Here is a 15,302-nt window from a genome sequence, read left to right on the forward strand (position 1 = left end):
CTAATCACATATGCAATACACAACAGAGATGAATAAATTGTTGGAAATGGTTAATTTTTCCTCAAGTTTGGTCTATTTTTTAGGTGGGCCCCGAGTGTCGATTTACTCGGGTCAAAGTGGTAACGCGTTCTATGCCGCGTTGTGATTCACGTGGTATATTTGGTTGCTCAAAACCATTACCGAGTGAATGGGAAATTGAAGCCAAAGTGTGCTCCATGGAAATGGAGTTTTGGTGGAAATTCCTTAAGGTTGTAAATTGGATTGTCCCACATTGATTTGGTGGGAAGGTTTGAAAGGGTTTATAAGGCTTAGGGTGAGATACTTGGGGTGTGCCCCAAGGGGTACACAAGTGTTTTAGAGGGAGAGGTTATGGGCAAAATGGGCTAGACCCATTGGACCCAAAAAATCACCACGCGCGCGCGCCGCCGCCGCCGTCCGGTCGGGCGGGCTGGGCTGGGCTGCGCTTGTGCGTGGTGTGTGGTTGGGCTTCTAATCTTTTTGGGCCAAAAACATTTGAATTTAATTTTATTTTTTATTAAAATAAAATCCATAATTCAAATTAAATTGGTTTGGATTTTTTGTTCATCCAAACAGGGCCCTTCCCGGTTTCAAACAGAAATAAACTGTTTTGAAATTAATGCACACCCAAACAGGGCCCTTCCCGTTTTACTATCTGTTTGAATTGATTCAAATCTGTTTGAATTCAAAACCCAACAGGTATGATACCTGTTCAATTCAAAACCAAGAGCTACATACCTGTTTAATTCAAAACCAAGAGCCACCTTCACATCTATAAATAGGACCACCCTCATTTGATGTTTTGCATTCAGAAATTTCGTATTTCACCTCTGTTAATTCTATTCTTCATCTTGCTGCATTTTATTTCCGAAAGAAAGAGTGTAAACACTTAGTGTGTTCGTAAGACAAACAGTTAGTAGTGCTGCTATTGTTTGTGGTAGATCATTTCATCCTGGGAGATAGACGTCCGAATTCTGAAAGCACCGTGGAGAGGACGAATCTGTCTTAAGGACACAGTGTTAAACACTGGACTTGATCAGAAAAATAATTCGAAGGAATTAAATCAAGTAAGTTATTTAATTACTTTCAGTGTTGTTTTTATTTGTTTATTTATTCATATTTTAATTTTGTTTTTGTAACAAAATAAAATCTGTTTTTTATTTATTTATTTTTTATTTCGAGTTTGATTTTTGTAATCAAACATATTCTCTCCTTTTCTCTATTTCTTTTATTCTTGTTGTTGTTTTGTACACAACAGAATTAAATCTTTTTAAATACAGTGAAGATTGTCCTACAATCTTAAGACAGAATCCTTTTTTGGGTATCTTCATTGTATTTAATTTTCTGTGTTTTCAAATTAATATTCTGGTTGGAAAAACAAATAGTGATTTATGCTATTTGACAGATAGTAGTAATATACTGTCTCTTTTCTTTGACAACATCTAGTAGTACGATACTGGTGTCATTAACAATTCAGAATATTATTTGGTATTACAGAAAATTCTTGTTATATATTTTATTTTTCTTGTTTTAGTAACAAGGAAAATAAAATTATTTTGTTATTACAATTATTTTCTGGTTTTAGTAACTAGAAAATTAATTTGTGTTTTAATATTTTCTGATTTTTGTAATCAGAGATTATGGCTACTACAACTGAAACTGCATCTGGCAGTGGTACTCCTATTGTTACACCTATATTGGTCCCTATCCAGAACCATGTTCATGTACCAATCAATCATGGAGAAAAATCGGAAAAATTTAACGGTACCGAGTTTAAGAGATGGCAGCAGAAGATGCTGTTCTATCTTACAACTCTTAATTTGGCCCGGTTTCTCCATGAAGAGGCTCCAACACTTAAAGAGGGTGAAAGTGATCGGCAAGTTGTTGCCGCTGTAGATGCTTGGAAACATTCAGATTTCCTGTGCAGAAACTACATTCTAAATGGCCTTGACAATATGCTGTATAATGTATACAGTCCTCTGAAAACAGCAAAAGAATTGTGGGATTCTTTGGAGAAGAAATACAAGACAGAAGATGCCGGCACGAAGAAATTTGTCGTCGGTAAATTTCTGGACTTTGTTATGGTAGACTCCCAAACGGTAATATCTCAAGTTCAAAGTTTTCAAATAATTTTGCATGATATTCATTCAGAAGGTATGTCTCTTAGCGAGTCATTCCAAGTCGCTGCTTTAGTGGAAAAGTTACCACCGGCTTGGAAAGATTTCAAAAATTATTTAAAACATAAACGCAAAGAGATAACTATGGATGAATTGATTGTAAGATTAAGAATTGAAGAAGATAACCGAAAGGCTGAAAAGAGGAATGGGAAAAATCCCATTGAGTCCAAGGCAAATGTAGTTGAACAAGTTCATAAACCACATAACAAAAAGAGAAAGTTTACTGGAGATGGTCCTAAACAAGGCGATAGTAGCAAGAAGTTCAAAGGAAAATGCTATAACTGTGGCAAAACTGGACATCGAGCTTCTGACTGCCGCCGCCCTAAAAAGAATCATGGAAGTACAAGTAAGAAGACCACCAATCAGGCCAATGTAACAGAATTGGATTACATCTCTGACGGAGTGAATGACATCAACCTTTCTGCTGTGGTGTCTGAGGCTAACTTGGTTGGAAATCCCAAAGAGTGGTGGGTTGACACTGGAGCAACTCGTCACATATGTGCGGACAAAAAGATGTTCACTACCTACAATGAGGCTGCAAATGGTGAACAACTTTTCATGGGAAATTCTTCTACTTCTACTGTGGCTGGACAAGGGAAAGTAATCTTGAAGATGACATCAGGGAAAGAACTGACCCTCAACAACGTACTGCATGTACCTGACATCCGGAAGAATTTAGTTTCTGGGTCTTTGTTAAGTAAAAATGGTTTTAGGCTTGTATTTGAGTCTGATAAATTTGTATTAACAAAGAGTGGTATGTATGTTGGTAAGGGATACATGAGTGATGGTCTTTTTAAGTTGAATGTAATGACAGTTGTACCGAAAGTTGCTATGAATAAGAATAACACATCTTTTGTTTATATTCTTGAGTCAAATTTATGGCATGGTAGATTAGGACATGTGAATTTTGATGCTTTGCGTAGATTAATTGGTTTAGATTATATACCAAAGTTTGAAATTAATCCTAATCATAAATGTGAAATTTGTGTAGAAGCGAAACTAACTAAGGCTCCATTTAAATCGGTTGAAAGAAAAACCGAACCTCTAGAATTAATTCATACTGATGTATGTGATTTAAAATTTATTCAAACTAGAGGTGGCAAAAAGTATTTCATAACATTTATCGATGATTGCACAAGATATTGTTATGTTTATTTACTTAGAAGTAAAGATGAAGCCTTAGAAATGTTTAAACTCTACAAAACAGAAGTTGAAAATCAACTTGGTAAAACCATTAAAATGGTTAGAAGTGATAGGGGTGGTGAATATGATGCACCATTAAATGAATTTTGTGCACAACATGACATTATTCACCAAACTACAGCCCCTTATTCTCCACAGCAAAATGGAATTGCTGAAAGGAAGAATAGAACCCTAAAAGAAATGATGAATGCCATGTTACTAAGTTCAGGCTTACCACAGAACTTGTAGGGGGAAGCAATATTGTCTGCTAATTATGTTCTTAATAGAATACCCCACAAGAAAACCAAAAGCATTCCTTATGAATTGTGAAAAGGTCGACCACCTTCCTACAAATACTTAAAAGTGTGGGGGTGTTTGGCAAAAGTAGAAGTACCTGTTCCTAAAAAGACTAAGATTGGACCAAAAACAGTAGATTGTGTGTTTATTGGTTATGCTCAGAATAGTAGTGCATATCGGTTTCTGACTTATAAATCAGATATACCTGATATAAATGTGAACACTATTATAGAGTCAAGGAATGCTGTGTTTTTTGAACATGTCTTTCCTTACAAGAAAGGACAGGAATTAAGTTCACAGAAAAGAACTTATGATTGTACACAAAGTCAAGAGACTAATGACAATCAAACACAAGAGACTAGTAATAGTCTCGACCAACAGGATTTAACTAATGATGAACCAAGACGAAGTAAGAGAACAAAAACATCAAAATCCTTTGGTCCAGATTTTCTGACATACTTGTTAGAAAATGAACCTCAAAGCTTTAAGGCAGCAATGACAGGTCCTGAAGCACCTTTGTGGAAAGAGGCTGTTAATAATGAAATTGAATCCATTATGCAAAATCATACTTGGGAATTGGTGGATCTTCCACCATGTTCTAAACCTCTTGGATATAAATGGATATTCAAGAGAAAAATGAAAGCAGATGGTTCAATTGACAAGTATAAAGCAAGACTTGTTGTTAAAGGTTACAGACAAAAGGAAGGTCTGGACTATTTTGACACATATTCCCCTGTGACAAGAATAACATCCATTCGCATGCTTATTTCTATAGCAGCGTTGTTTAAATTAGAAATACATCAAATGGATGTTAAAACAGCTTTCTTAAATGGTGATCTAAATGAAGAGATCTATATGGAACAACCCGAAGGGTTTGTAGTATCAGGGCAAGAAAAGAAAGTTTGTCGACTTGTAAAATCCCTTTATGGATTAAAACAAACACCTAAGCAATGGCATGAAAAATTTGATCATGCAATGCTTACTAATGGGTTTAAGATAAACGAATGTGACAAATGCGTCTATGTTAAAAACACTGACCAAGGATATGTCATAGTTTGTCTTTATGTGGATGACATGCTTATCATTGGAAGCAGTCAAAACATGATCAAATCAACTAAGCAGATGCTTAACAAAAGATTTGATATGAAAGATATGGGGGTCGCAGATGTTATATTAGGAATGAAAATTACTAAAACATCTGACGGATATGCATTATCTCAATCTCATTATATTGAGAAAATTCTTGATAAATTTATCAAGGATGATTTGAATTTAGCTAGAACACCTGTAGACATCAGTCTTTATTTATCGAAAAATAAAGGTGATGCAGTGTCTCAGTTAAAATACTCCCAAATCATTGGAAGCCTAATGTACCTAATGAATTGTACTCGTCCTGATATAGCTTATGCTATAAGTAAATTGAGTAGGTACACTAGTAACCCTGGAGAAGACCATTGGAAAGCGATCATTCGAGTTCTTAGATATCTAAGATTTACTCGTGATCATGGTTTGAACTTTACTCGATATACAGCAGTACTCGAAGGTTATTGTGATGCCAATTGGATATCGGATACTAAAGATTCAAAATCCACTAGTGGATATGTCTTTACTCTAGGAGGCGCTGCTGTTTCTTGGAAGTCCACGAAACAAACGTGCATCGCACGATCCACAATGGAATCCGAGTTCATTGCTTTAGACAAAGCAGGTGAAGAAGCAGAATGGCTTCGTCACTTCTTAGAAGACATTCCAATGTGGCCAAAACCTGTGCCAGCTATTTGCATTCATTGTGATAGTCAATCTGCAATAGGCAGGGCACAGAATCACATATATAACGGTAAGTCACGACATATACGTCGTCGACATAATACCGTAAGGCAATTGTTGTCAAACGGAATAATCTCAATAGATTATATAAAATCTAAAGAGAATATTGCGGATCCGTTAACAAAAGGTTTGACAAAAGAGCTAGTGTATAGTTCATCGAAGGGGATGGGATTAAAGCCTATTACATAAGAGTCGTCATAATGGTAACCCTACTTATATGACTGGAGATCCCAAGAACTAAGTTCAAAGGGACAACTAAGTTATGTATGGCTCACCAGAAATCACTAAGGGATTAAAATTCCTACCCATTCCTATGGTGAGAGTGATATCTGCAACATATGTTGTCTGCAGGGGTATAAGGATAAGCTTTGCTTTTAATGATTACTTATATCTTGATTAAGGCATAAAATCAAGACGAGTATAAAGAGATACTCACAATAAGAATCACCTATATGAGTGTTGAACTGGGGCCGGTTCTATGAGAATGAAGAGGCTAAATTCTCTAGAAACACTTATGAAAACCAGGTGCGTTCAAGGCCAAAATGAACACAACAGTGAGAACCACGATGTGTTAGAAGATATTTTGTGTGAAATCTGTTGTCTTGGCTTACACAAACGGCTGAACAATTCAAGGCATCGCGTCCATTGGTTAGCCAGTAAGTCCGATAGGTTATCACTAGGGAAGGTTCAAGGCCGAAAACTACCTATCCTGATGCAAGATATTTTCGACTTATACTCTTTCGTTAAGTCTGCATATTGTTGCATTTCCGTTGTCATCAAATTCCATTCATGTGGGGGATTGTTGGAAATGGTTAATTTTTCCTCAAGTTTGGTTTATTTTTTAGGTGGGCCCCGAGTGTCGATTTACTCGGGTCAAAGTGGTAACGCGTTCTATGCCGCGTTGTGATTCACGTGGTATATTTGGTTGCTCAAAACCATTACCGAGTGAATGGGAAATTGAAGCCAAAGTGTGCTCCATGGAAATGGAGTTTTGGTGGAAATTCCTTAAGGTTGTAAATTGGATTGTCCCACATTGATTTGGTGGGAAGGTTTGAAAGGGTTTATAAGGCTTAGGGTGAGATACTTGGGGTGTGCCCCAAGGGGTACCCAAGTGTTTTAGAGGGAGAGGTTATGGGCAAAATGGGCTAGACCCATTGGACCCAAAAAATCACCACACGCGCGCGCCGCCGCCGCCGTCCGGTCGGGCGGGCTGGGCTGGGCTGCGCTTGTGCGTGGTGTGTGGTTGGGCTTCTAATCATTTTGGGCCAAAAACATTTGAATTTAATTTTATTTTTTATTAAAATAAAATCCATAATTCAAATTAAATTGGTTTGGATTTTTTGTTCATCCAAACAGGGCCTTTCCCGGTTTCAAACAGAAATAAACTGTTTTGAAATTAATGCACACCCAAACAGGGCCCTTCCCGTTTTACTATCTGTTTGAATTGATTCAAATCTGTTTGAATTCAAAACCCAACAGGTATGATACCTGTTCAATTCAAAACCAAGAGCTACATACCTGTTTAATTCAAAACCAAGAGCCACCTTCACATCTATAAATAGGACCACCCTCATTTGATGTTTTGCATTCAGAAATTTCGTATTTCACATCTGTTAATTCTATTCTTCATCTTGCTGCATTTTATTTCCGAAAGAAAGAGTGTAAACACTTAGTGTGTTCGTAAGACAAACAGTTAGTAGTGCTGCTATTGTTTGTGGTAGATCATTTCATCCTGGGAGATAGACGTCCGAATTCTGAAAGCACCGTGGAGAGGACGAATCTGTCTTAAGGACACAGTGTTAAACACTGGACTTGATCAGAAAAATAATTCGAAGGAATTAAATCAAGTAAGTTATTTAATTACTTTCAGTGTTGTTTTTATTTGTTTATTTATTCAGATTTTAATTTTGTTTTTGTAACAAAATAAAATCTGTTTTTTATTTATTTATTTTTTATTTCGAGTTTGATTTTTGTAATCAAACATATTCTCTCCTTTTCTCTATTTCTTTTATTCTTGTTGTTGTTTTGTACACAACAGAATTAAATCTTTTTAAATACAGTGAAGATTGTCCTACATAAATATCATGAGCACATAGCAACGAAGTTTCATAGACTTTCGTAATATTTATTTCCTAGCTGCAAAATACAATGACACCACAACTAAAATTGGCAGCTTTATATGTCCCATTGCCCATTCCAAAATAGCCCACTATTTGTAGAATCCAAAACATAAGCAAATGCAAGATTTGCTAGGTACAGAACAGTACAAAACCCATTTGAAAAGATGACTTCCTGATTAAAGATTCCATATCAACGTGCATATGCAAAAGAAAATGGTGCTTAATTAAATTACATGTTTTATGCATTTAGATTTGAACAAAATTATGATTTTTGTTAAATTCCATAACCATAACCAAATGAGAGATGTTAGAAAAACTGTGAATTCAGTACAAGCATCATAATCAAATCACTGCATTACATTGACATTGCCCTCTAATGTCCAGTACAAGCAATTAAATTAAACTACTACACTTGACAATGGTTCCTTTTATGGAAATTTATTATAGTAAGAGGCAAGGCAAGTTACAGATGATTAACAAGTTTACAATCCATCAGAGGATGTGCGTCACACTAAACTATATTTTAGCATTTTTACATTTTTTTTTGGTATCATAATGCTCACTCCTTACACTGAAATTATATTTAAAAAAAAGGGTAATGATTCACTATCACTACTATCATTATGCCATTTTCCAAAACTGATGCTAAAGGCTATAATAAATTCCGTTCTGACTTTTTATGTATAAAACTGTAATAAAAATCTATAGTGTCTATCAATGAAGTGTATTGCACACTAAAATCCTGCCCAGATCAAGTTTCTTTATTATGTCCAAAATAAAGACCTGCAACATAACATATGTTGATAAAGCCAGGAAACAAAGAATGCTAGCCTATCCATTGAGCATCGTGTGCATGACTTTGGTGTCACTACTAAATATATACCAATTATACAAAACCAAATGGCCAAGAGAACATATAAATAGAACCTCAAAGAGAAACCTCCAAAAAATAAATATAAATAAATAAATAAATCCAAAAACAACTTGTATGATTTGGAAATTTGAAACAAGATTATAAACTGAATATGCACACAAGAAGAAGAAAAGGGAAACAATAATCTAACCGTTGCCGCAATGAGAAGGGTAATTCGGTAATTGCAAGATTCACAACCATCGTGAATATGTGGAAAAAATTCAAACCTTAGAAAGGAAATAGGTCCCCCTGTACACAGCAATATGATTATCTATAAACAAAATACATACCCAGGTAGATATGTAGATATATTTATATACCTATACATAATTTCCCAGATGAATATATATTAGTACATTGCTTCAAGCCTCAGCCATTACAACATGACAAAGAATTCAATGCAGCAATGTGGAACTTCAAATCCTATTCATCGAAGTGGAACCAGAGAACATGAACTTGTTTACAGATGAAAAATTTTGATTGATTGCCCCATTGTATTCAAAATGATATAATTCAATAAACAGAGTTAAACCAGGAGAAGCAAATGAACAAAGAAATTTGTGTCAAATTTTTATACCCACAACTTAATTACTTTGCAAGAGCAAACTTTCCCTTATACAATTTCAAGTGCCTGAGTAAACATTGAAATTCACAAATACATAATATATAGAGTTACATAGATAGGTGTGTTTACCTGAGGAGGACGAAGGATATCGACATAGCAGAGGTGCTGATCTGAGAAGAACATCAAGAAGAGTGTGTGAGATTGAGGGATAGAGAGAGGGAGAGAGAACAAGATTAAGAGGCCAGAGAAATTCTTATTGAGAGAGAGAGAGATGAACATAAAATAAAATAAATAAAAAAACACATTCAAAAACAAAAATTTAGAAAATTAAAATAAAAATAAAAAAAACCAGAGCATACTAGCTTCTGAGAGTTATCATGATAAAAAAATAATAAGTAAAAATCCAAACAGATGGATTATTATGGGCATACTACAGCTTTTTGTCGATTAATATAGTATTCTTGGCGCATAACCTTCAAATCATAATTACCTACATACTCAATAATAAAAATTATATTTATATAAAAGAGAAAAAGAAAGATGAAATTAGTACAATGTGGGCACATTTCAATAAATCAATAAAAGAAGAAAACCAATAAATATTGCCTCAAACCTGAGGGCAACCCAAGACTCCATAAGGCAGCCATCTTTCTTCCAACTTGTGATCAAATGCAAAGAAAACTAATGAGTGACAATTGGTAGAAAAGACCAAAAGATCCAGGATTAATCCAAAGAGTGTAAAATGTCTGAAATTCAACATTATCAAAGTAAAAGATGTTAGCCGCTAAATGAAACAAGATAGTTCATGCACTAAAAGAAATGCTATTACACTTGTGAACCTGAAGAGTCCTGAGATGAAGAACAACAGAGCACTCTTATATGAATAGTGATTCAAAGTAGTCAATAAATCCTCGAGTTATTTTGGTAGAACAAAAGGTCAATGGGAATTATTCAATTTACGACATCTGTTCATGGTCATTAAGTTAAACTACAATGAGAATGCGTTTGATCTGAAAATGCACCATTGTGATTAGAAAATTTTAGTATACAAATTGAGCTAGAAACAATATTCTTTTGAGTAGAAAATTGGCAATGTGATGCCTACTGAAAGGTCACTCATTTTGGAGAGAGAGAGAGAGAGAGAGAGAGAGAGAGAGAGAGAGAGAGTTAGTTAGTTAGTTTTACCAAAAACAATACAGCAGCAACATCAATCCAAAAAACATGTTGTCTGTGCATTGCTCCAAGCATGTTCTTGAGCGTTTTTGCCTACATTAGTCAGAAAATGATTGTTACTTGACAACATCAAAACTTGTTCATACACTCCCCTAGGATTGATTCATGAAAGCTCTAACCACTGCATTTGATATTGCACAGGATGTACAAATCTTGAGGGTGTTCTGTAACATTTGTATGTCATTTTCAAATATTGTGGCTTCCACTTTTGATTGCTATACTTTATAAAATTAATTAGTAACATTTTAAAGTGCTACAAGGAATAAATTAAACACATGATTTGCTTCATAGTAATGAAGCAATTGGAGAGAGATTATTAGCTGAACACTAAAAAGATAATAAAGGAAAATGATGGAATAAAACATTTCAATGTTATAAATAGAATAAATATTATCAGTTACCATTAATTTTTCTAGCCAAGGCAAAAAATTTGATAGAGAGGCCAGCCGACCAAATCATAAAATGGATCACTCTAACCTGTAGAATGGATCACTCTGTCATTACAATCTGCTCAGCAGCCATAGCAGACAACCTATTCCAATTGTGTATTTTCTGGTCCATGGACGGTTTTAAACAACAAAGTGTGACAAAGATTAGCTGTAAGGCCCATTACTTATAAAAATTAGAGAGCTACATTTTGAATATTGCTTCTAATGAAATGAGAATATCAACAAAAAAACCTTCTCTTGTAATGCTTGTACAAAGGCCTCAGAGGCATCACCACTAGCAATAGCCACAAAGTTTTACGATGATTTTCTCAAACCAACTAATCAACCAATAAACACGAAAAAAATCATAAAAAGAACAAAAAATTAGAACAAATCGAGCAATTTATGGATCAAAGAACCGAAACAGAGGTAAAAAAAAAAAAAAGAAGCAAAAACAGAACCGATGACAGATCTGCATTGCGATGCTGAATACATATACATATGCATATAAGCATTCATGTAATTATGCATTGATAGGACGCTATGTACACAATGAAGCTCAAAGATAGTCTTTGTGTGTGTGTGCGCGAGCGTAATGTAGGTAAATTTTGAGGTAGGTGAAACGCATGAGAGGTGAGCTTACTCTGCTGCATTTGAGTGCTCCGAGAGAACTTTTCCATGGTAGAGTTAGGGTTTCTCTGCGACGAATCGCGCAAATTGCAGAGAGAGAGTAGATAATGTGTACGCAAATACAAAGAGAGCGAGATAGTGTGTGAGAGAGAGATTGAGAGATTGAGAGATCGAGAGAGGGAGAGAGATTGAGAGATCGAGATAGAGAGATCAATCGATTGAGATCAAGAGGGATAGAGAGATTCATATCGGTGAGCAAAAGCGAGAGAGAGAGGTTGAGCAAGCCAAGCTAGGGCAAAACTAAGGAAATGGAGCAAATAAGTAAAAGAAAATAAGAGAAATAAAAATATAAATTGGAGCCTTTTTTTTTTTTTTTTTTTTTTTTGCGACGGCCAAACAAGCAATCGCCAAAAAATAGTCGCAAAAGGTCAATTTTCTAGTAGTGATTTCACTTAGTTTTACACACTTTTTTTTTTTTTTTTCAAATCTCTCCCCAAATCCTTCAACCAAACACAACATTAATGTTAGATTTAAGGAAAAATCACATAGCAACTTGAGAATAAAATATACAAGTGTTGACTGTTATAATTTTAAGATGATGAAAAAAAAATATATTGTAGGATATGTAAAAAATACGTTTTGATTTTATCTTTCTTTTTACATTATTATTATTTTTATTAGTAGTGTGTTGGGTTGTCACATGCGAATAAACAAACATAACGGCCAAGTGGAAATGTAGTAGATGTCCCATAAACAAATCGTTAATGATTTATTCATGCTAATTTTTTGTTCGGAGTTTCTTCGAATAAGATTCTTACCGGTAAAAAATTGAGAGGATTCGGTGAAAAATTTGTGTAAATAAATCATTACTGTAAACAAATATAATAATAATGAAAATATCATACAAATAAATTTTATAAATTTTTTAATTAAATGATGTATTATATAATAATGAAAATTTTGAATTTGAAACACGATCTACTTTAATAATGCAATACACATTGCTCTAGTGAATAAAAAAATTATAAATTTTGTTAATTTGTATAGTATTTCTTTATTAACAATAACATGATGAAAAATATTATACAATTAACAAATTTTATAAAAGCAAAGTTTACTGAATTGTCAATGATATTAAAATTTAAAACATGACCCACTTCAATAGTATCACAAGTCTCTTATAGTTTTCACATAATTACACAAATTTTCGTTTTCGTAAGATTAAAAAAATTAATCTATATTTATACTGTTATATAAAGCAAAGACTGGACTTTTAGTATCTTTAAACATTTACTTCTCTTCATGCCACATGGCGTGTGGATTTCTCTATTTAAAAAAAGGTATATATAGAAGTGCACGTTCCAAACCAAGACCTTAGGTCTGAATAAGAAATTTCTGACCACTTAAGCAATGTACATATTTTGATATTAATTTATGGGTACATTACACAAACACCCCTTAAGTTTCAGTCCAATTATATCCCACCCCCGACATTTTGAAAATTACATTTCCACCCATGTGGTTAATAATCTCATTTCACAAACCTCTTTACTTATATAAAAAGTAACAACTCTTAGTAGAAAAATAGATAAAATTACATTGAAAAAAAAAGTAAAGCAAAGCAAAGGAAAAAAAAAAAAGAGAAAGTAAAGCAAAACAAGAAAAAAGAGGGTGCATGAGTTCAATGTGTTTATTCTGTCTAAATAATTACAATGATAGGAGGTTAGTGTAATTTCCCAAACGTCAGGAGGTGATATGTATTAAATCCAAATCTTAAGAGATGTAAGTGTAATTTACCCTTAATTTATTTATCATTTATTTTTATTTTTATTTTTACTTACTTTAATTGCACATGCATCATAAGAATAAATAAATAATATATATTAGTATAAAAAAGGATGACAATGTCATTTTTCCATCCATATAATTAACAAATTATTGATGAGAATGAGGCTAAATATTATATGAATCAAAACCATAAGTTTGCGCTTAGATTATGAATTTAGGTAGAAATTTGTTAAAAAAAAGGTAAATATAAGAGAAATGTGAACGAAATATAATTTTTAATTTTTATTATATATATATATTTCTTTTCAAATTTCTATTCAAATCTATTATGCAAACACACAACATAAGAGAATATATAATTATTCTAAAATTATAAGACTTCTTATATATTATTTAAATATTAAGAGGGGTAGTGCACTTTGTCTTAATTTTTTTTTTCTTATTTTTTGTAAAAGTTATTAATTTTGTATAGTATTATAGTAGTGTAATAAATAACCAAGTTGGCCCCAAGTGGGTAGTGCACTAGAGAATATTCTATTAGAGTGTAATAACTAATTCCCAATTTAATCTTTACTTTAAATTTATAATTCAAACACTTTAAGAAAATATATAATTATTCTAAAATTGTAATACTTACGGTATGTTCTTCAAACCTTAATAGTGATCAGTGTAATTTGAAATTTTATTATATAGTCTCCTAGTAGCATGTGGCGTTGGTTATATAATGCTCTCGATCAATAAAAAGTTACAACTTACACTAAGTGAGTCATTCTTTATCTCTCAATTACCTAATAAAGATAAGTCACTATATGTTACATACATAATTTTCTACCAGTTATTAATTTAAATCACTACATAAATAATATAATGTTGCGGAAGTACCCAAGAATTAATTTAGTAATTTATCTTTTTGAAAACAAAATTTGCTAGTTATTAATTTTGTATAGTATTAACCTCAAGGTTGACCTTGTGTTTAATACTTGGAGGTTAAATGTGTACTCCCTCTAAAATCTCGGTTTCAAAATCTTTTAAGTATAAATAATTTTTTGAGACCGGTCCATAATGAGTTATTTAACCTTTGTTTGGGAAGAACTTTTTTAGCCTAATTTTTTTAGTTTTTTTTTTTAGTTTTATTTATTTATTTATTTTTGCTATTTTAACTTAGCTAAAAAAGGTTTTTTTGGAAAGAACTTTTGATTTTTTTTTTTTTGTAATTTTTTGTGATAGAAAATGTAAAATGATTATGGTTAACATTTTCTCTTATTAATTTTTTAACTTATTTTATTTTTTAATGGGTTAAATTAGTTCCAACTTATTTCCCAAACGAGGCCACAAAACAGGATGATTTAAATAAATGCACTTTTAACTTTTTACAAAACGATATGCAGAAAAATAAAGAGGTGACGTGACTCGACTAAAAAAAAATAAAAAAATAAAAAAGTATACTTATATAGTACACCCCCAAATAAAACCTAAATTAAGGCCAAGTTTGGGTACTTTTAAAAAAGTCAAAAAGTCAAAAAGTTACTCAAAAAGTTAAAAAGTTAACACTATTCACCAAAAGTCAACAATTACGGCTGCACAACTCCCAATTCAAATTTTTTCCTACAAATCAATTTTTACAATTTTTTATTACACATTTTTCAATAAAAAGTCAAAAAGTTAACCCAAACATTCATATTTTCAACATCAACTTTTTAGTCCAAAAAGACAAAAAGTGCACTTTTTTAATCTTCCCAAACTTGGCCTAAGTTTTAATGATAGTATTTTATTTGGCATGTGTTAAAATATCAAATACTATTTTAACATATTATTTTATTTAAGTCACAATTATTTTATTTAGATCATATCATCTTTTTATCATATCACTTTAATCACAACGCACATCTCACATTTTTTGATAAAAAAATTAGAATATATAACCTAACATTTCAAACAACAGTAATGCTACAGACCCCCAGTTGGGGTGACCCCAGTGCCACGTGTCGGCCTGGGGTGGCTGAAAACTCAAATAAAATAAAATAAATAAATAAATTGTTTTTTTGACTAGTGGGAAGGGACCCCAGTACCCCACTGGGGTCCAAAGCTTTATTCTTCAAACAATCCCTCGTATTATTCCATATTATT

General features: G+C 32.9%; 1 long non-coding RNA gene across 1 annotated transcript; it reads right to left on the reverse strand.

The window, feature by feature from the left end:
• Nucleotides 1-7,605: 7,605 nt before the first annotated feature.
• Nucleotides 7,606-11,732, reverse strand: LOC145803218 (uncharacterized). Its single transcript, XR_014345341.1, has 3 exons — nucleotides 11,401-11,732; nucleotides 9,226-9,266; nucleotides 7,606-8,780 (listed from the first exon to the last, which is right to left on the reverse strand). It is a non-coding gene; the product is annotated as an uncharacterized LOC145803218 (long non-coding RNA).
• Nucleotides 11,733-15,302: the final 3,570 nt, after the last annotated feature.

This window comes from Camellia sinensis, chromosome 11, assembly GCF_055761805.1.
Source record: "Camellia sinensis isolate YWXY chromosome 11, ASM5576180v1, whole genome shotgun sequence".
Lineage (NCBI taxonomy): Eukaryota > Viridiplantae > Streptophyta > Magnoliopsida > Ericales > Theaceae > Camellia > Camellia sinensis.